Source organism: Arvicola amphibius, chromosome 18, assembly GCF_903992535.2.
Source record: "Arvicola amphibius chromosome 18, mArvAmp1.2, whole genome shotgun sequence".
Taxonomy (NCBI): Eukaryota; Metazoa; Chordata; class Mammalia; order Rodentia; family Cricetidae; genus Arvicola; species Arvicola amphibius.
In genome coordinates, this window is record NC_052064.1 from 7,482,257 (window position 1) to 7,503,434 (window position 21,178).

At 42.9% G+C, this 21,178-nt stretch overlaps 1 pseudogene; it reads left to right on the top strand.

Moving 5' to 3' along the window:
- LOC119804046 overlaps positions 1-13,926 on the top strand; it is a 66,994-nt pseudogene extending 53,068 nt beyond the window's left edge.
- Positions 13,927-21,178: the final 7,252 nt, after the last annotated feature.

Genomic DNA, 21,178 nt, shown 5'->3' on the forward strand with positions numbered 1-21,178 from the left:
CCTGGGGGCTGGGATAGATGCAAGAGGCAGGGACCTATGCTCCCAACTTGACACACACTGACTTCACTAGGCCTGTACAACCTCCCCCAAGAAACTCCTAAGCAGGTTTGTTGCATGTTCCATGTTTTCTTCTCACTCCTGCCAGGTAATTTCATCAGTCCTGTGAGCGAAGGGAAGAGGGGTTTTGGTTAGGCCATACCCTGAGCTTCAGAACAAAGAGACAAGTCTTCAAATCATAGTGGGCCCGCAAGTTAGGTGCAGAACTAGAATTAAAAATAGTCACTCAACCCATGAGAGTGACCTGTTCTGATGGTCACCTGAGAAGCAGAGCCTTGCTCTGGTCATTCTGTCTCCAGAAATTAAGGGCACCCCATGCACTGGAGAACTTACCAGGGCGTTTTGGTGAGGATAAAAAGAAGATTTCCAAGCCAAGAGATATCTCTATTTCCAAGAAAGTAATCTTATTGAACTGTTTAGATTCTGCAGATGTAACCAAGTACAAATGGTCTCAGCCAAATGAGAATTTGAGGGGTAAGGCTATTTCCAAATGAGGGAATTCTCATCCATGGAGTGCTCCCACCTGGAGGGGGAATGTTAGTCATACATCTTATAAGAGAACAAAGTTTTGGGTTTTTGTCTATTTTGGTAATCACAGGGCTGGGAGGTTAGCTCTGTTGGTACACTGCTTGCCCACCATGTAAAGCTCTGCATTTGATTCCTGGAACCTAGTTTAAAGTGGGCACAGCATTATTGACCTGTTATTTTAGCATTCAGGTGGTAGAGGCAAGAAGATGAGAAGGTCAAGGTCATCTGGTTTCACAGGGAATTTAGCACAAGCCTGGACCAAAGGAGGCCCTATCTCCCCATGACTACCAAAAAAGGCTATCAATCCAAACTGAGAAAGGACAGGATACAAAGTCACCGCCCTCTCTTGATTCTTCTCCATTAACCAACACCACTGTTTTGTTTTCCCTTTTGGTCCTTCAATAAATGGTTTCACTGTGAGCCCTGGTAGTTCTTGAACTCTCTTTGTAGACCAGGCTGGCTTTGAACTCAGAGATCTCCCTACCTCTGCCTCCTGAGTGCTGGGATTAAAGGGATACTTCATCACTTTCTGGCTTCCAGCCTTCACTGTTTCACTCTGTCCTTTTGGCCTTAGTTGAAGCAGACATTGGAGGAGAAATTGAAAGTCAAATGAAATAGGTTGTCAGTGAAGACTTACTACATGTCAGATCGAATGCCCTTCGCTTTCCTGCCTTCAACAAGGGGACTCTCACATCTTCAACCTGACATGGTTATACAGGATAAGGACAGGCACCTAAGGACTTGATTTAGTTGGAAGAAGTGGTGACTACTAATGAAGCTATTTGTGGCCCAATAAACCTCTCTGCCAATGCAATACCCCAAATCAGACCAAAACCAATTGAAAAACGTCCGGGTTTAATGGTTACTGGAGCGCCTGGGTGGCCTGCAAGTCCCTCAGAGAGGAGATGAGGAAAGAATACTGGGAAACAATGTATTTCTTCTCTTGGGGAAGTTTAAACAACCTGTGGCTATGGTATTAAGCATCTCTAAGGAGGGATCATCATTTGGTGGGCTTTCTCAGGGGTGGAGCCTGGACTGAGGCAACTCCCAGGGGAGTGATTGGGATGGAACTTTCCACCCAAACATTCCAGTCTCCTTGGATACATGGATCACCTTGGATACATAGGTGAAGCCCTAACCCCAAACACTAGGAACCTGTCCTTCAAAAGTAGCAGAGAAGGGCCAAACCCCAGGCCTTTGCTGCATCCCTTGCGAGTCTCTTCCCTGACTCTCCTCACTCCCACCTCCTGAGCTGTATCAGGCTGAAGTATTCCTCAGAACCTGCCTATGCTCATCCTGCAACAGTGGCCCCAGGGCCTAGGCATTGACACAATGGGCTCTGCATTCCATGAATGTACATTACAGTGAGTTGTGGGATGTCAAGTATGTGAGCCAGTGTGGCATCTGGGTCTACTAGAGAACCTTCCTGTCTCTGCTCTGAAACTGAAACAAAATATGCTTGCTGGTGTTCATTACCTGACCCCAGAGTAGCAGGCTGTGGAGCCTGAACCAGGGCTAGCCAGAATGCAAGGCCTTCATCTTGTTCTTTCCTGTAGGTCAACATGGCCAACAACACTGTTTGACCAATAGCTTAGGCGTATTCCTAGCTAGGTATTACATCTTAAATTAACCCATTTCTATTTGTCTATGTATCACCATGAGGCTGTGGACTACTGGTAAGGTTCCAGTATTTGTCTCCTTCAGCAGCTACATAGTGTCTTCCTGACTCTACCTACTTTCTCTCTATATCTCTTTTCAGATTTCCCACCTGACTTTTCTCTGCTAAGCCACTGAGTGAAACTGTTTATTCATTAGCCAATAAAAGCCAATAATATACAGAAGGACATCCCACATCTGCCGTGGGACAATGGTCTTGTACCCTTAAAGATTTGTCTGTTGTATTGGTTTAATAAAATGCTGATTGGCCAGTAACCATGCAGAAAGTATAAGCAGAGCAACCAGAACAGGAGAATTTTGGGAAGAAGGCGGAGTCTGCAGGTCACAGAGGAAGCCAGATACAGAAGTAAGACAAGAACACCTCACTCATAAAAGGTACCATGTCACATGGCTAACACAGACAAAAATTCTGGGTTAATATAAGTTATAAAAGTTAATAAGAAGCCTGAGCATTATAGTAGATCAACCAGTTTATAATTAATGTAGACATCTGTGTATTTCTTTGGGAATGAATGGCTGCAGGACCAGGCAGGACCTCTGTTAATTTTTGTCTAATTAAAAAGAAAAGTTTTAACTTGAACATAGTAAAATTACATATAGTAAAACAGTTATCAAGTAAAAATTACAGTTATAATATTTTATTGTGAATCTAAAATTTCATATTTTATTTGTCTTTTATTATAACCAAGGAAAACTATAACTATAACTGTCTTTTATTCCATGAAAGACCCCCAGAAGGGTATAATATTACCTAAGTAAACAGGAAGTACATTGTAAACAACTTTTAATACTCTAGAATTGACAGAGACATCTCGTTGCCTGAACAGTCACCCAAAGTTGTTTTGTACTGGTGGGCCATCCATTTTTAGCCTATAGGCCCATAGTATCTTTCAGAATTTTTATGAAGCAGGAAATTTGAAAGATTTTTTTTGCCTATATTGGCAGTTTACCAGTCCCTTTTTATGTGTCCTGTAGAAGTTTGACAGTCTTTTTCTGTGAAGCAGGAACCCGAAAGGACCATCCCATCTTTTGTATAGTTTAGCAGATTTTTTTTGTGGGTCCAGCATGTCCTAATTGTACAGCAAAACATCAAGCAGTCCAAGCAAGAGCAGTTTTTTTTTTGTCCAAATGTCTATCCTTTTTGCATTCCAGGCAAATCTTAAAATGAGTTTTTTTTAGTACCCATTAACCTCTCTGACGTAATTAGTGTTTCCAGAGGCAGACATGCCTCCCTGTTGGGAAAATCTAAGTTCTTAAAACATTTTAAATGTCATACTTTGTAGGTCTTTGAAAGGTGTGAAGACTATCTTTCTAACTGAAATATATCTCTGTATATCTAGAAAATCTAACATAACTACATGTTTGAATATTATAAATGAATATTTATTAACTTATGATTTCAATAATAAAGTACATTTTTAAATGAGCTATATAAACATAGTAACTTAAACAAGAGTAGAAATATATATACACAGTATAACAAAATTGACCTTAAACTTGTATCAACAGACCAAGATCCATACCAATGCAAAATCATTTACTTTTATGTTACATCCTCCTTTAAGTAAAAACAAACATTTATAAACAATCATTTTGAGAATTTAGGATTTTTTTTCTCCTAACTGCTACCTGATTTTTTTTTGGTGAACAATTTTTAGGGTTTGGCCAAAACAGCTTTATTTCTTAGCCAATACAAACAACACATATACAAAAGGACACCCCACATCATCAAACTGTGTGTATATAGGTACTTACTGGAGAGCCACGCTGCACCAAGTTGGTGGTCACCACTCCCACTGCCTTTCCTGCAGAAAGTGTCAGGTGAGCTACCCAGTACCTAAGATGAGCCCACATACTTAGGTCTTGTCCCAATCCACCTGCTTTTTTAGTGTAGTCCATCACAGAGATGAGCTCATTGATAATGTTGTGTTGCAGTCGCCAAACCATGTAGCTGCACTCAAGCCCATGACACTGAAATTAGTTTTGACCCCAGAGAGAAAGGCTGTACCTGTTCCTATGCTGTCTGATATCTGCAAGTCTGTTTTGCGTGTATGTGGGGAGAGACTTTTATCATAACTGTACTTATAAACTTTAGTCCTTGACTTTCGAGGATTTGCCCCCAGTACCCCATATCTGTATTCTTTATAACCTTCCTCCTCCTGTGTCAGCTCTTGCCATACTTGTGGTGACATATCTTGGACAGAGCCAATTATTCGAATTTGTCTATGGTTAGGGGTATCTCAGTTACCAGATGGCCTTTCAGACATCACTTTGGGATCCAAGTAACTGTTACTGCATACACTAACATTCCTAAAGGAACAGAACTCAGACCTTAATCCCCATATCTATGTGGACCAATAAGTGACCTTGGGTGCCTGGAGAGTCAGAGCTCCAAGATGGCCAAACCTTGCATACCAACCAATCCCCAGGAAGATGATGAGGTTCTTAACTGATGTCTGAATGGACTGAAGCTTCTTTTAAGCATTCAGAGTATCAACTGTGCTTTGATTTCTTTTTTTGGAATTATTATTATTATTATTATTAAAACTTTTCACATCCTCCCCTCCTCCCATTTCCCTCCCCCTCCCTCTCCAGTCCAAAGAGCAGTCAGGGTTCCTTGCCCTGTGAAAGTCCAAGGTCCTCACCTCTCCATCTAGGTCTAGGAAGGTGAGCATCCAAACAGACTAGGTTCCCACAAAGCCAGTACATGCAGTAGAATCAAAACCCAGTGCCATTGACCTTGGCTTCTCAGTCAGCCTCCACTGTCAGCCATGTTCAGAGATCCCGGTGTGATCACATGCTCCATCAGTCCCAGTCAAGCTGGCCTTGGTGACTTCCCATTAAATCAGCCCCAAAGTCACAGTGGGTGGGCACACCCCTCACGGTCCTGACCACCTTGCTCATGTTGTCTCTCTTTCTGCTTCTCATTTGGACCTTTGGAGCTCAGTCCAGTGCTCCAAAATGGGTCTCTGTCTCTATCTCCATCCTTCGCCAGATAAAAGTTCTAATTGGTGATATGCAAGATATTCATCAGTGTGGCTATAGGATAGGGCCAGTTCAGGCACCCTCTCCTCAGCTACTCAAGGAACTAGCTGAGGACATCTCCATAGACACCTGGGAACCCCTCTAGAGTCAAGTCCTTTACCAACACTAAAATGACTCCCTTAATTAAGATATATACATCCCTGCTCCCATATCCATTCTTCCTTCCACTCTTCCTCCATTCCAACCGGTCCATTCCCCCAAGCTCTCCCCATCTCCCCTTACCCCACCCCACTTTCACCCCCAAGCTCTGAATTATTCCCTGGCAATCTTGTCTACTTCTAATATCCAGGAGAATAACTACATGTTTTTCTTTGAGTTCACCTTCCTATTTAGCTTCCCTTGGATCATGAATTATAGGCTCAACGTCTTTATTTTATCAGTAGAATCCACTAATGAGTGAGTACATACCATATTCATCTTTTTGGGTCTGGTTTACCTCACTCAGGATAGTATTTTCTAATTCCATACATTTGCATGCAAAGTTCAAGATGTCATTGTCTTTTACCACTGAGTAGTACTCTAATGTGTATATATTCCACACTTTCTTTATCCATTCTTCCATTGAGGGGCATCTAGGCTGTTTGCAGGTTCTGGATATTACAAATGATGCTGCTATGAACATAGTTAACAAATGCTTTTGTAGTATGATAGGGCATCTCTTGGGTATATTCCCAAGAGTGTATTGCTTGATCTTGGGGTAGGTTGATCCCAAATTTCCTGAGAAACCACCATACTGATTTCCAAAGTGGTTGCACAAGTTTGCATTCCTACCAGCAATGGATGAGTGTTCCCCTACTCCACATCCTCTCCAGCAAAGGCTTTCATTGATGTTTTTGGAACTCACCAAGGCCAGCTGGATTGGGACTGATGGAACATGTGATCAAACCAGGCTCTCTGAACATGGCAGACAAGGTGGGCTGACTGAGAAGCCAAGGACAATGGCACTGGGTTTTTGATTCTACTGCATATACTGGCTTTGTGGGAACCCAGTCTGTTTGGATGCTCACCTTCCTAGACCTGGATGGAGGGGGGGAGGACCTTGGACTTCCTACAGGGCAAGGAACCCTGACTGCTCTTTGGACTGGAGAGGGTGGGGAAGGTGGTATGGGGAGGGGGAGGGAAATGGGAGGAGGTGGAAATTTTTAATAAAAAGAATGTGGGAAGTAGACTGCAACACATGGGCACAGGAGACCACTTCCTACAAATAACCCCAGTAGCACAGACAATAAGAGCAACAATGAATAAATGGGACCTCCTGAAACTGAGAAGCTTCTGTAAAGCAAAAGACACTTGTCATTAAGACAAAAAGGCATCCTACTGAATGGGAGATCGTCAAGAACCCCGCATCAAAGGTCTGATCTCCTAAATACATTAGGAATTCAAGAAACTAGAGATTAAAATTTTAAATAACCCAATTTAAAAAATGGGGTATGGAACTGAACAGAGAATTCTCAACAGAAGAAGTTCAAATGGCCAAAAGATTCTTGAGGTCATGTTCAACTTCCTTAATGATCAGGGAAATGCAAATCAAAACACTTTGACGTACGATCTTATACCTGTCAGAAAGACTAAAATCAAAAACACTAATGATAGCCTATACTGAAGACGATGAGGAGTAAGGGGAGCACTCATCCATTGCTGGTGGGAATGCAAACTTGTGCAACCACTTTGGAAATTAGTGTGGTGGCTTCTCAGAAAATTGGGAGTCAACCTACCTCAGGATCCAGCAATACCACTCTTGGGAATATACCTAAGAGATGCCCAAGCATACTACAAAAACTTTTGTTCTACTATGTTCATAGCAGCAGTATTTGTAATAGCCAGAACCTGCAAACAGCCTAGATGTCCCTCAATGGAAGAATGGATAAAGTGTGGAATATATACACATTAGAGTAGTACTCAGTGGTAAAAGACAATGACATCTTGAGCTTTGCATGCAAAAGGATGGAAATAGAAAACACTATCCTGAGTGAGATAACCCAGACCCAAAAAGATGAATATGGTATGTACTCACTCATTAGTGGATTCTAGCCATTAACAAAAGACATTGATTCTATAGTTTGCAAGCCTAGAGATGCAAAATAATAAGGTGAACCCAAAAATACATATATAGATCCTCCTGGAAATTGGTAGCAGACAAGACTGCTGGGCAAAAGTTGGGAAAATAGGGGTGTAGGTGGGGTTGGGGTGGGAAGGGGAGAGGAGGAGAGAGAAGGGAAATGGAAGGTTTGGGGAGAGCTTGGGGGAGTGGGAGGGTTGAGATGTAGGAAGGGCTGATATAGGAGCAGAAAAGAAGATATCTTCATTAAGGGAGCTTTTGTAGAGTTGAAAAGAGACTTGGCTCTAGAGGAGATCCCATTGGTCCACAGGGATGTCCCTTGCTATGTCCTTGGACAGCAGAGGAGTAGGTGCCTTGTCCTTGTCCCATAGTCACACTGATGAATTTCTTGAATATCACTATAGAAACTTAGTCTGGCGATGGATGGCGTTAGAGACAGAAACCCACATCAGATAACTGGACTGAGCTCCCAAGGTCCAGTTGAAGAGCAGAAGGAGGGAGAAGATGCGCAAGGAAGTCATGACCATGAGGAGTACGTCCACCCACAGAGATGATGGGACTGATCTAATGGGAGCTCATCAAATCCAGCTGGACTGGGACTGAATAAGCGTGTGATCAATCCGGACTCTCTGAAGGTGGCTGACAATGGGGCTGACTGAGAAGCCATTGATAATGGCACTGAGATTTGTTTCGACTGCATGTACTGGCTTTTTGGGACCCTATTCTATTTGGATGCAAACCTTCCTAGGCCTGGATGGAGGGAGGAGGGCCTTGGACTTACTACAGGGCAGGGTACCCTGCCCTCTCTTAAAACTGGAGTGGAGGGAGGAGAGGAAGAGGGTGAGAGGGGGAACAGAGCGGGAGGGATATGAGAGGAGGGGAGGAAGTGGAAATTTTTGATTGGAAAAACAGTAATATAAAAACGTTTGGGGGCTAGAGAGATGGCTCAGTGGTTAAGAGCACCACCTGCTCTTCCAAAGGTCATGAGTTCAATTCCCAGCAACCACATGGTGGCTCACAACCATCTGTAATGAGATCTGGCACCCTCTTCTGGCTGGCAGGCATACATGGAGGCAGAATGTTATATACATAATAAACAAATTAATCTTTAAAAACACTTTGGGTGAAAGCACTATAGAACAGTATGTTATGCAGGAGATTTGAAGTCAAGTAAATGGGCTCAAACAGTAAAAAGTAATCCACAGTGAGCTTTTTGCCCTCTCCGGATTTGAGCTCCCTTCTCTTCCACTCTTGCCACTCCTTCTGTATTCTTTCTCCACCGCACACACCTGCTCCTCTTCCCTGCCTCCCAGCCTAGCTCCTCTAGCCCCCCTCAGAAGCCCAACACTGCTTCTGCCTGCCTTGGTTGGGTGCGGCAGGCTGCAGCCCAGGGCAGTAGGCAAAGCCCATGCACCCTCCCTGCTCTTACCCCATGAGGTGAATCACCAGCAGCAACTACTGTCCTTCCTTGGTGTCTCAAAGTCTTACTTGACACAGTTCTATTATTTCACCTGGATGGATGAGCCAGCTTATTTATGTTTTTTCTCATGGTTTATTTTTTTATATTTAAAAATTTCCATCTCCTCCCCTCCTCCTCACCCTCCCTCTCCTCCTCCTCCCCCTTCCCTCCTCTCCTTTTCCCCCTTCCCTCCCCTCCCCTCCACCCATACCTCCCCTCCCTCCCTGTCAAGGCCAAGGAGCCATCAGGGTTCCCTACTCTATGCTAAGACCAAGGTCCTCCCAACTTCCCCCAGGTCCAGGAAGGTGATCGACCAAGCTGAGAAGGCTCCCACAGAGCCCGTCCATGCAGACGAATCAGAGCCCAGCGCCATTGTCCTTTGCTTCTCAGTCAGCCCCCACTGTTGGCCACATTCAGAGAGACGGGTTTGGTCGCATGATCCATCAGTTCCATTCCAACTGGAGTTGGTGATCTCCCATTAGTTCTGTCCCACCGTCTATATGAGTGAACGCACCCCTCACGTTCCTGACTTTCTCCCTCATGTTCTCGCTCCTTCTGCTCCTCATCAGGACCTTGGGAGCTCAGTCCGGTGCTCCAATGTGGGGCTCTGTCATTTTCTTCATCTATCGTCAGGTGGAGGTTCAATGGTGATATGCAAGAAATTCATCAGTATGGCTATAGGAACTGGCCTTTTCAGGCTCCCTCTCCTCAGCTGCCCAAGGTCTCCCTGGAAACCTGGGAACCCCTCTAGGGTCAAGTCTCTTGACAACCCTCAGGTGGCTCCTTAAATTAAGATATATGCTTCCCTGCTCCCATATCCACCCTTCCTGTATCCCAAGCATCCCATTCCTCCGAGCTCCCCCCATTCTCCCCTTCACACTTTTCTCTCCCCATCTTCCCTTGGCCCAGTCTCCCCAACCCTCAAGTTCCCAATTTTGCCTGGCGATCGTGTCTACTTCCAATGTCCAGGAGGATTACTATATCTTTTTTTGGGAGTTCACCTTCTTATTATCTTCTCAAGGATCCCAAATTTATAGGCTCGATGTCCTTTAATTATGGCTAGAAACCGATTATGAGTGAGTACATCCCATGTTCATCTTTTTGGGTCTGGGTTACCTCACTCAGAATAGTGTTTTCTATTTCCATCCATTTGCCTGCAAAATTCAAGATGTCATTGTTTTTTACCGCTGAGTAGTATTCTAGCATGTATATATTCCACAGTTTCTTCATCCATTATTCCACTGAAGGGCATCTAGGTTGTTTCCAGGATCTGGCTATTTCAAATAATGCTGCTATGAACATAGATGAGCATGTGCTTTTGTAGTATGATTGGGCATCTCTTGGGTAGATTCCAATAGTGAAATTGCTGGGTCCTGGGGTAGGTTGATCCCGAATTTCCTGAGAAACTGCCACAATGCTTTCCAAAGTGGTTGCACAAGTGTGCATTCCCACCAGCAATGGATGAGTGTACCCTTTACCCCACAACGTCCCCAGCAAAGGTTATTATTGGTGTTTTGGATTTTAGCCAATCTGACAGGTGTAAGATGATATCTCAAAGTTGTTTGATTTGCATTTCCCTGATAGCTAGGGAGTTTGAGCATGACCTTAAGTGTCTTTTGGCCATTTGAACTTCTTCTGTTGAGAATTCTCTGTTCAGTTCAGCACCCCATTTTTTAATTGGGTTAATTAGCATTTTAAAGTCTAGTCTCTTGAGTTCCTTATATATTTTAGAGATCAGACCTTTGTCAGTTGTAGGGTTGGTGAAGATCTTTTCCCAGTCAGTAGGCTGCCTTTGTGTCTTAGTGACAATGTCCTTTGCTTTACAGAAGCTGCTCAGCTTCAGGAGGTCCCATTTATTCAATGTTGTCCTTAATGTCTGTGCAGCTGGGGTTATACGTAGGAAACGGTCTGACCCCTTTGGGTCGGCAGTTTCTTTATTAATCAATGAAAGTAACACATAGGCAGATGACCCTCTTCCATCACTGACCCTTCCTCAGCTCTGTTCCAGCCCCCATTTATTTCCCAGCATCCTCAGCAAGATAGCTTTATCATGGATTCTGTGGGACAGCCCCTCCTCACTTTTACCTATTCCACCACTAGCCTTGCTCTCACCGAGTCCTGCCACCCCAAGGCTACATGCACAACTTTCAACATATCCCGGACAGTATCCTAATTGCAACCAGCAATATCAACCTCTCTCTCACCTGGTGGCCTATAGCCCCCAGCATGGTAAACATCTGCCCCAGCCATCCCAGCAGCCTGGTTCACTGCTCATGATGCCTAACTTGCAGCAGATGACTTACCAAGGCAAGCTTGGGGTCCCACCGCCTCAGATCCAGGGCCTACTCAGAAATCAGAGGAGCAGCATGTGAGGCCAGATGCAAGGCCTTGTGACTCAGTACACTCCGTTGCCTTCCTACCAACCCCAAGTGGGCAAAGACTCAGAAAATGTGGTACAGCCACTTTTCAAACAGCCCATGCTGCTCCCTGCCAGCCAGTCTGTGCAAGGAGGCCTCCCAGCAGGGGTTATGCCCTTATACTACAGCATGATTCCAGCAGCTCAGCCGAATGACACCAGGCCTTCTATGGGGTTTCTAAGCTGCCTGGCTCTGAGCAGTACCAGAAGCCTCAGTCTCCTCCCTGCAGACCACCACAGTTAGCATAGCAGTACTCAGGAGTGTCAGCTTCTGGACCAGGAATGATGGTCATGCAGCTGAATGTCTCTAATGGACCCCAGACTCCCAGAATCCATCTACTGTCCAATGGAGTCACTACAAACATTACAATATGGACCAGGGAGGTCAGAAGCCTGTGGTCCTGTACAATCCTGGAGGTAACCCCCATGCCAACAAACAAATTGACAACAGCCTTATCATATCTCCTACCCAGTCTCCTGCACCCTCTTCTTTCACCAGCCTCAGCAACATCTGCACTGGACTCAGTCCCCTGCCTGTCTTCATGCCATTCCCCTGGCCTGGGGTCCTGTACAGGGTGATGGCACTGTTCCCTACTGGGTCAGCCATTACAATGCAATCTGTCCATGTGCTCTCCATGGTTCACCTGCCCTCCATGGTCAGCCAATTTACACAGTGCACAAGGGACAGAGTGGACTGAAGCACAGAAACCGAGGGAAGACGCAAGCATTTTAGGCAAGCTTCCACTGACCTGGGACACCAAACGATGTGCTTGAAAGGGTGCTGGAAGTGACAGCTCTCCCTGTCTGGTCGTCCCACTTATACTTCCTGCCTGGCTACCGGCCAATCAGCATTTATTTAAAATATAGTTGACAGAATACAGACCATTTTCCAATACCAGCCCCCCCCCCTTTTTTTAAACAAAGGAAATCCATTTTTGGGAATGTGGGCATAGTTTAACAGGCTACTTCCTGCTGGTTGGGGCCACTGATAATCTTATGGGGACCTTAAGAAATTTAGAATTATGATCAACTTCTGACTGAAGTATCCTATGAGGCTTGATCATCTCAGACAGCAGTCTAGAACCTGTTCTGGCTATAGAATTCAGACATCTGGGCTGTTCCTACCACCTGTTCTCAGGTGGTCTTCCTTAATCAAACCTGAATTTTTCTTAACTCAAAATGAATCCACAGCCTACCATTTCCTGTGGAAACAAAAACAAATCCTCTTCTCCAAAGTAACATACATGTTGTCTTTGATTTTGATATCAAGATATTTTCAATATACCTATCCTGGATTAATTCAGCAGCATTTATAAACAAATATCTTTTAGCAGCTGTTGCTTCTTCCTTAGCATTCAAACATAGAGCATAATAACATAGAGTATTGAGACTCTCTGTGTATTTTTCTTCTTTACGTGGCTTTATTTTAATCGCTACTTCTTTTTCCTTTTAATTTTTGGTGTTTTGAGACCGGTTCTCTGTGTATCCTTGCCTGTCATGGAACTCACTCTGTGAACCAGGCTGTCCTTGAATTTACAGATATCTACCTGCCTTTGCCTCCCAAGTGCTTGGATTAAATGTGTGTACCACCACACCTTGAATTCACAGAGATCTGTCTGCCTCTGCCTCCCAAGCATTGGGATTAAATGTGTATGCCACCATGCCTTGATCTCACAGAGGTCTGCCTGCCTCTGTCTCCCAAGCATTGGGATTAAAGGTGTGTACCAACACACCCAACTACTTTCTATCTTTCTTTCTTTTATTTTAAGGGCATTTTTTCCTCCCAAGCTTGCATATATTTTCACCACACTGTAAACCATTTATAGATTTTTATTCATCTTTGAAGACCCAACAAAAAGGAAACCATGCCTGCTACTAGTGAAATCATGGGTCATGGAGGAAAACCTAAAACTGTCACTCTACTAAACAGCCCAATTCTTTACTACATCCAGATTTATCCTTATTCTCACAGATAATTTTAGTTCTTAACTCTCATCAAAGAAACTTGTCTTAGCAACAGACAGATATCACTTATAGAAAACCATAATCAATCCATATGCAGAAAACAAGTTATCACATGGTTCCCAGACCCAACTGACAGATCTACAACACAGTTCCTGCACCCAAGGCTTAGGGATAACTGAGAAGGCAGAAAGATTCTAAGAGGAGAAGGGAGAAATAATTTCTGCCACTGACTCAGGCACATCCAATGCAGATTCTCACCCACCAACTACAAGAAAAAACCCTCACTTCTCTTTAGGGCTGGGACTCCAGAAAGGAGATGCCATCATTTAATGCAACCTACTGGTTGAGTAGACTCCTCTGGCATTTTATTTTCTGCTAAAGTCTAGCCCAAAATCCTCAAAAAAGAATTCAAAGTACAAACATTGGAATTAACGCTCTGGCTTCAGCTCTGAGTGAGCCATATATGAGGTAGCAGATGTGAAAATTGTTCACAAAATGGCTATGATGTCTCCAAGTAGTGCCCTGGGCAGGGTTATGAGGTGTGTTCTTTGACCTTCAAGTGACACTCACTGAGAGTATTATTATTATTTTAAGTGTATGAGTATTTTTCCACAATGCACACAATGTACATTTTGTGTCTGGTGTCAGCAGAAGCTGGAAGAAAGCATCAGATCCACTGGAACTAGGGTAGCAGCTGGTTATGAGCTGCCATTTGGGTAGTAGGAACTGAATCTGAGTCCATGGCAAGAGAAGAAAAAAACATTACTCTTAATCACTGAACCATTCTCTAGCTCTATTTTACTTATGTAGTGTGTGTGTGTGTGTGTGTGTGTGTGTCTGTCAGTCTGTCTGTTCCCTTGTATGTGATATACACACATGTGTAGAAGTCAGAGGACAACTGTTGGGTGTCAGTTTCTTTTTCTTTTTTCTTTTTTCTCATTTTTTTATTAAAGATTTCCATCTCCTCCCCTCCTCCTCCCCCTTCCCTCCCCTCCCTTCCACCCATACCCCCACTCCACCCCTCTCCAAGACAAAGAGCCATCAGGGTTCCCTTCACTATGTTAAGTCCAAGGTCCTCCCAGCTCCCCCTAAGACCAGGAATGTGAAAAACCAAACTGACAAGGCTCACAGTGAGCCCGTCCATGCTGTAGAGTTCATGCTCATAGCTGTTGTCCTTGGTTTCTCAGTCCTCCACCATCAGCCACATTCAGAGAGTCCGGTTTGGTCCCCTGTTCCATCAGTCCCATTCCAACTGGACTTGGTGGTCTCCTGTTAGATCTGTCTCACCGTCTCAATGGGTAAACGCACTCCTCACGGTCCTGACTTCCTTGCTCATGATCTCCCTCCTTTTGCTCCTCATCAGGACCTTGGGAGCTCAGTCCCGTGCTCCTATGTGGGGCTCTGTCATTTTCTCCATCCAATGCCAGGTGAAGGTTCTATGGTGATATGCAAGATATTCATGAGTATGGCAATAGGATCTGGACATTTCTGGCACCCTCTCCTCAGCTGCCCAAGGACCTAGCTGGGGGCGTCTTCCTGGACACCTGGGAACCCCTCTAGAGTCAAGTCTCTGCCAACCCTAGAATGGCTCCCTTAACTAAGATATATAATTCCTTGTTCCCATATCCACCCTTCCTATATACCAACCATCCTATTCCCCCAAGCTCTTCCCATCCTCCACTTCACACTTTTCTCTCCCCATCCCCCCATCACCCATCCCACCCCACCCCCATGTTCCCATTTTTTGTCCGGCAATCTTGTCTACTTCCAGCATCCAGGACGATAATCAGGTTTTTCTTTGGGTTCACCTTCTTATATAGCTTCTCTAGGATTTTTTACGAATTATAGTCTCGATGTCCTTTATTTATGGCTAGAAACCAATTATGAGTGAGTACATCCCATGTTCATCTTTTTGGGCCTGGGTTACCTCACTCAGGATGGTGTTTTCTATTTGCATCCATTTGCATGCAAAATTCAAGATGTCATTGTTTTTTACCGCCGAGTAGTACTCTAATATGTATATACTCCGCACTTTCTTCATCCATTCTTCCACTGAAGGGCATCTAGGTTGTTTCCAGGTTCTGGCTATTACAAATAATGCTGCTATAAACATAGTTGAACAAATGTTTTTGTAATATGATAGGGCATCTCTTGGGTAAATTCCCAACAGTGGGATTGCTGGGTCGTGGGGTAGGTTGATCCCAAATTTCCTGAGAAACCTCCACACTGCTTTCCAAAGCGATTGCACAAGTTTGCATTCCCACCAGCATTGGATGAGTGTACCCCTTACTCCACATCCTCTCCAGTAAAGGCTATCATTGGTGTTTTGGATTTTAGCCATTCTGACAGGCGTAAGATGGTATCTCAACGTTGTTTTGATTTGTATTTCCCTGATTGCTAAGGAGGTTGAGCATGCCCTTAAGTGTCTTTTGGCCATTTGAACTTCTTCTGTTGAGAATTCTCTGTTCAGTTCAGTGCCCCATTTTTTAATTGGGTTAATTAGCATTTTAAAGTCTAGTCTCTTGAGTTCGTTTTATATTTTCTAGATCAGACCTTTGTCTGTTGCAGGATTGGTGAAGATCTTTTCCCAGTCAGTAGGCTGCCTTTTTTCTTAGTGACAGTGTCCTTTGCTTTACAGAAGCTGCTCAGCTTCAGGAGGTCCCATTTATTAAATGTTGCCCTTAATGTCTGTGCTGCTGGGGCTATATGTAGGAAGTGGTCTCTTGTGCCCAAATGTTGTAGAGTACTTCCCACTTTCTCCTCTAACAGGTTCAGTGTGTTCAGATTGATATTGAGGTCTTTAATCCATTTGGACTTGAGTTTTGTGCATGGTGATAGACACGGATCTACTTCCATTCTTCTACAGGTTGACATCCAGTTATGGCAGCACCATTTGTTGAAGATGCTTTCTTTCTTCCATTGTGTGCTTTTAGCTCCTTTATCAAAAATCAGGTGTTCAAAGCCAGGCGGTGGTGGCGCACGCCTTTAATCCCAGCACTCGGGAGGCAGAGGCAGGCGGATCTCTGTGAGTTCGAGGCCAGCCTGGTCTACAAGAGCTAGTTCCAGGACAGGCTCTAAAAAAGCTGCAGAGAAACCCTGTCTCGAAAAACCAAAAAAAAAAAAAAAAAAAAAAAAAAAATCAGGTGTTCATAGGTTTGTGGGTTAAGATCTGGGTCTTCTATTTGATTCCATTGGTCGACTTCTCTATTTTTATGCCAATACCAAGCTGTTGTCAATACTGTAGCTCTGTTTTTGTAGCTGAGTTTGAAGTCAGGGATGGTAATGCCTCCAGAAGGTCCTTTATTGTATAAGATTGTTTTGGCTATCCTGGGTTTCTTGTTCTTCACTATAAAGTTGATTATTGTCCTCTCAAGATCTGTGAAGAATTTTGATGGGATCTTTAAGGGGATTGCATTAAATCTATAGATTGCCTTTGGTAGTATTGCCATTTTACTATGTTGATCCTCCCAATCCAAGAGCAAGGGAGATCCTTCCATTTTCTGGTATCCTCTTCAATTTCTTTCTTCAAAGACTTAAAGTTCTTGTCAAATAGGTCTTTCACTTCCTTGGTTAGAGTTACCCCAAGATATTTTATGCTATTTGTGGCTATCATGATAGGTGACGCTACTCTGATTTCTTTCTCTGCTTCCTTATCCTTTGTATATAGGAGGGCGACTGATTTTTTGGAGTTGATCTTGTATCCTGCCACGATACTAAATGAGTTTATCAGCTGTAGGAGTTCTTTGGTGGAGTTTTTCGGGTCGCTTATGTACACTATCATATCATCTGCAAATAACAAAAGTTTAACTTCTTCCTTTCCAATTCGAATCCCCTTGATCCCCTTGTTTTGTCTTATTGCTATTGCTAGAACTTCAAGCACTATATTGAAGAGATAAGGAGAGAGTGGACAGCCTTGTCGCGTTCCTGAATTTAGTGGGATGGCCTTGAGTTTCTCTCCATTTAATTTGATGTTAGCTGTCGGCTTGCTGTAAATAGCCTTTATTATATTTAGGAATGACCCCTGTATCCCTAATCTCTCCAAGACCTTTATCATAAAGGGGTGCTGAATTTTGTCAAATGCTTTTTCTGCATCTAATGAGATGATCATATGGTTTTTAGCCTTCAGTTTATTTATATGATGGATTACATTGATAGATTTTCCTATGTTGAACCAGCCCTGCATCTCTGGGATGAAGCCTACTTGATCATAGTGGATAATTTTTCTAATGTGTTCTTGGATTCTGTTTGCCAGTATTTTATTGAGAATTTTTGCATCGATGTTCATGAGTGAGATTGGCCTGTAATTCTCTTCCTTGGTTGAGTCTTTGTGTGGTTTATGTATCAGGGTCATTGTAGCTTCATAAAAGGAATTTGGCAATGACTGTTCTGTTTCTATATTATGAAATACCTTAAGGAGTATAGGTATTAGGTCTTCTTGGAAGTTCTGGTAGAATTCTGCATTGAACCCATCAGGTCCTGAGCTTTTTTTGGTAGGGAGGTTTCTGATAACAGTTTCTAATTCTTCGCGACTAACAGGACTATTTAGAGCATTTACCTGGTCCTGGTTTAACTTTGGTATATGGTACTTATCTAAAAAAGTGTCCATTTCTTTTACATATTTTCCAATTTTGTGGCATACAGGCTTTTGTAGTAAGATCTAATGATTCTCTGAATATCCTCTGTGTCTGTGGTTATGTCCCCTTTTTCATTTCTGATCTTATTAATTTGTACGTTCTCTCTCTGCCGTTTGATTAGTTTGGCTAGGTTTTGTCAATCTTGTTGATTTTCCCCAAGAACCAGCTTTTTGTTTCATTGATTCTTTGATTGTTTTCTGTGTTTCTATTTTGTTGATTTCTGCCCTCAGTTTGATAATTTCCAGTCTTCTACTCCTCCTAGGTGAGTCTGCTTCTTTCTTTTCTAAAGCTTTCAGGTGTGCTGTTAAGTCTCTAATGTGTGCTTTCTTCGTTTTTTTAAGTGGGCACTTAGTGCTATGAATTTTCCTCTTAGCACTGCTTTCATAGTGTCCCATAAGTTTGAGTATGTTGTGTCTTTATTTGCATTAAATTCAAGAAAGACTTTAATTTCCTTCTTTATTTCTTCCTTGACCCAGGTGTGGTTCAGTAGTTGACTGTTCAGTTTCCATGAGTTTGTAGGCTTTCTGGGGGTAGCATTGTTGTTGAATTCTAATTTTAATCCATGGTGATCCGATAAGATGCAGGTGGTTACTAATATGTTTTTGTAACTGTGGAAGTTTGCTTTGTTACCGAGTATGTGGTCAATTTTCGAAAAGGTTCCATGAGCCGCAGAGAAGAAGGTCTATTCTTTCCTGTTTGGGTGGAATGTTCTATAGATGTCTGTTAAGTCCATTTGGTTCATTACCTCTATTAACTCTCTTAATTCTCTGTTAGGCTTCTGTCAGATTGACCTGTCCATTGGTGAAAGAGGAGTGTTGAAGTCTCCCACTATCAGTATGTTTGGTTTGATGGCTGCCTTGAGTTCTAGTAATGTTTCTTTTATATATGTGGGTGCTTTTGTATTAGGGGCATAGATATTCAGGATTGAGACTTCATTCTGATAGATTTTCCCTGTAATGAGTATAAAGTGTCCCTTTCCATCTCTTCTGATTGATTTTAGTTTGAAGTCAACTTTGTTAGAAATTAGTATGGCCACACCCACTTGTTTCTTAGGTCCATTTGCTTGATAAACCTTTTCCCAACCCTTTCCTCTGAGTAGATGTCTGTCTTTGTGGTTGAGGTGTGTTTCTTGTAAACAGCAGAATGTTGGATCCTGTTTTCGTACCCAATCTCTTAGCCTGTGCCTTTTTATAGGTGAATTGAGTCCATTGATATTAAGTGATATTAATGACCAGTGGATGTTAACTCCGGTTGTCATTTTCTATTTGGTAATAGAGATTGTGTGTTTCCTTTCTTTGAGATGTGCTGGTGAAGGGTCACTAGATGTCTGAGTTATTTTGGGCAATGCTGGACTCCTTTGTTTGTGAATTTCCTTCTATTACTTTCTGTAAGGCTGGATTTGTGGCTATGTATTGTTTAAATTTGTTTTTATCCTGGAATATTTTGTTTTCTCCATTTATAGTGAATGAAAGCTTGGCTGGGTATAGTAATCTGGGCTTGCATCCATGGTCTCTTAGTTTCTGCAAAACATCTATGCAGGACCTTCTGGCTTTCATGGTTTCCATAGAGAAGTCAGGTGTTAGTCTGATAGGTTTACCTTTATATGTTACTTGACCTTTTTCCTTTGCAGCTCTTAATATTCTTTCTTTATTCTGTATGTTTTGTGTTTTGATTACAATATGGCGAGGGGATTTTTTTTTTAATCCAGTCTATTTGGTGTTCTGTAAGCTTCTTGAACCTTAATAGGAATATCTTTCTTTAGGTTTGGGAAGTTTTCTTCTATAATTTTATTAAATATATTTTCTGGACCATTGAGCTGTAATTCTTCTCCTTCTTCTACGCCTATTATTCCTAGGTTTGTTCTTTTTATTGTGTCCCAGATTTCCTTAATGTTTTGTGATGAGAATTTGTTGGATTTGCTGTTTTCTTTGATCAGTGCATTTATTTTCTCTATGGTATCTTCAGAATCTGAGATTCTTTCTTCTATCTCTTGTATTCTGTTGGATATGCTTGTTTCTGTAGTCTCTGTTCATTTACATAGATTTTCCATATCCAGCTGGCCCTCGGGTTGTGTTTTCTTCCTTGCCTCCATTTCAGTTTTCAAGTCTTGCACTGTTTCCATTATCTGTTTGATTGTTTTTTCTTGGTTTCCTAGGATATCATTTACGGATTTACTCAATTCTTCAAACTTTTTGTTATTCTTCTCGTCCATTTCCTTAAGGGAGTTTTTCACCTCCTGTTTAAGGGACTCTATTACTTTCATAAAGTCAATTTTTTCTACTTCTTCTTGGTTCGTGTGTTCAAGTCCTCCTGTTATAAGTTCGCTGGGTTCTGGTGCTTTCATGTTGTTTTTCAAATTGTTGGAAGCATTCTTGCATTGGCGCCTGCCCATTTCTTCCTCTGAATAATCCCCTTTGGGTCTTCTTTTAGAAGTTCAATTCACCCCAATGAGTTCAATTCACTCACTCCAATGAATGATGGATCCTCTGGCAAACTGTCAGGTCTCCTTGCAGGCCAAGCAGCTCGCTGACAAAGGGCCTACCTTGCTGCAGGCAGACTAATGAAGGAGGGGACCTCCCACCGGCCTGGGTGCACTCAATTCCAGGTTCAGGCGCCCAAACAGAGTGGGCTGTGGGATTTTGTGGCCCCAAAGATGGGAGGATGAGGGGGGGATTCTGGGTGCAAGCTGGGAAGGGACAGGAAGAGAGAGGCAGTATCAGGGGAGAATAACCCTGCAGGAAGAGCAGGAAGTGTGCCGGTGGGGGGGAGTTGGGGAATCGCATCAGGTCCTTCCTTCCACAATGTGGATCCAGGAGCTTGAACTCAGGTTCTCAAACTGGACAACAGATACCTTTAACTGCTGAGCCATCTCACCCGTTCCTCTTCTGTCATCTTTTGAATTTATGCACAAGTCAACACTGAGTTTGTTCAATAGTCCTTTATTGACTATTGTCCACCAGGTGTCTGACATATTAATAAATAACCACTAATGAAGCTCCTGTTCCACTAGGTAATTAATGAGTTTTGTTCCATTACTTTTTACTATAACCCCACAAGGCAGATCATATTGATATTACCCTGTTTTACAAACAAGAAAATTGGCTTATAGAGCAATTAAGTAAGTCTCTCAAGACCAGTAAACTAAGTTGGTTGTAAGTTCAAGTCCAGGCCTTGCTTTTTAGGCTGTGGCTTTCTCCTCACTATCATCTTACCTGAAACCAGGGAATTGTTATGCATAGATTGAGACAAGGCCCACCCCTTGCCCATCAACCTCATTACACTTGGAGAAGATGGACAAGGACCTGGGATTCTAGGAATCCTCTAAGGGGTAAAAATTC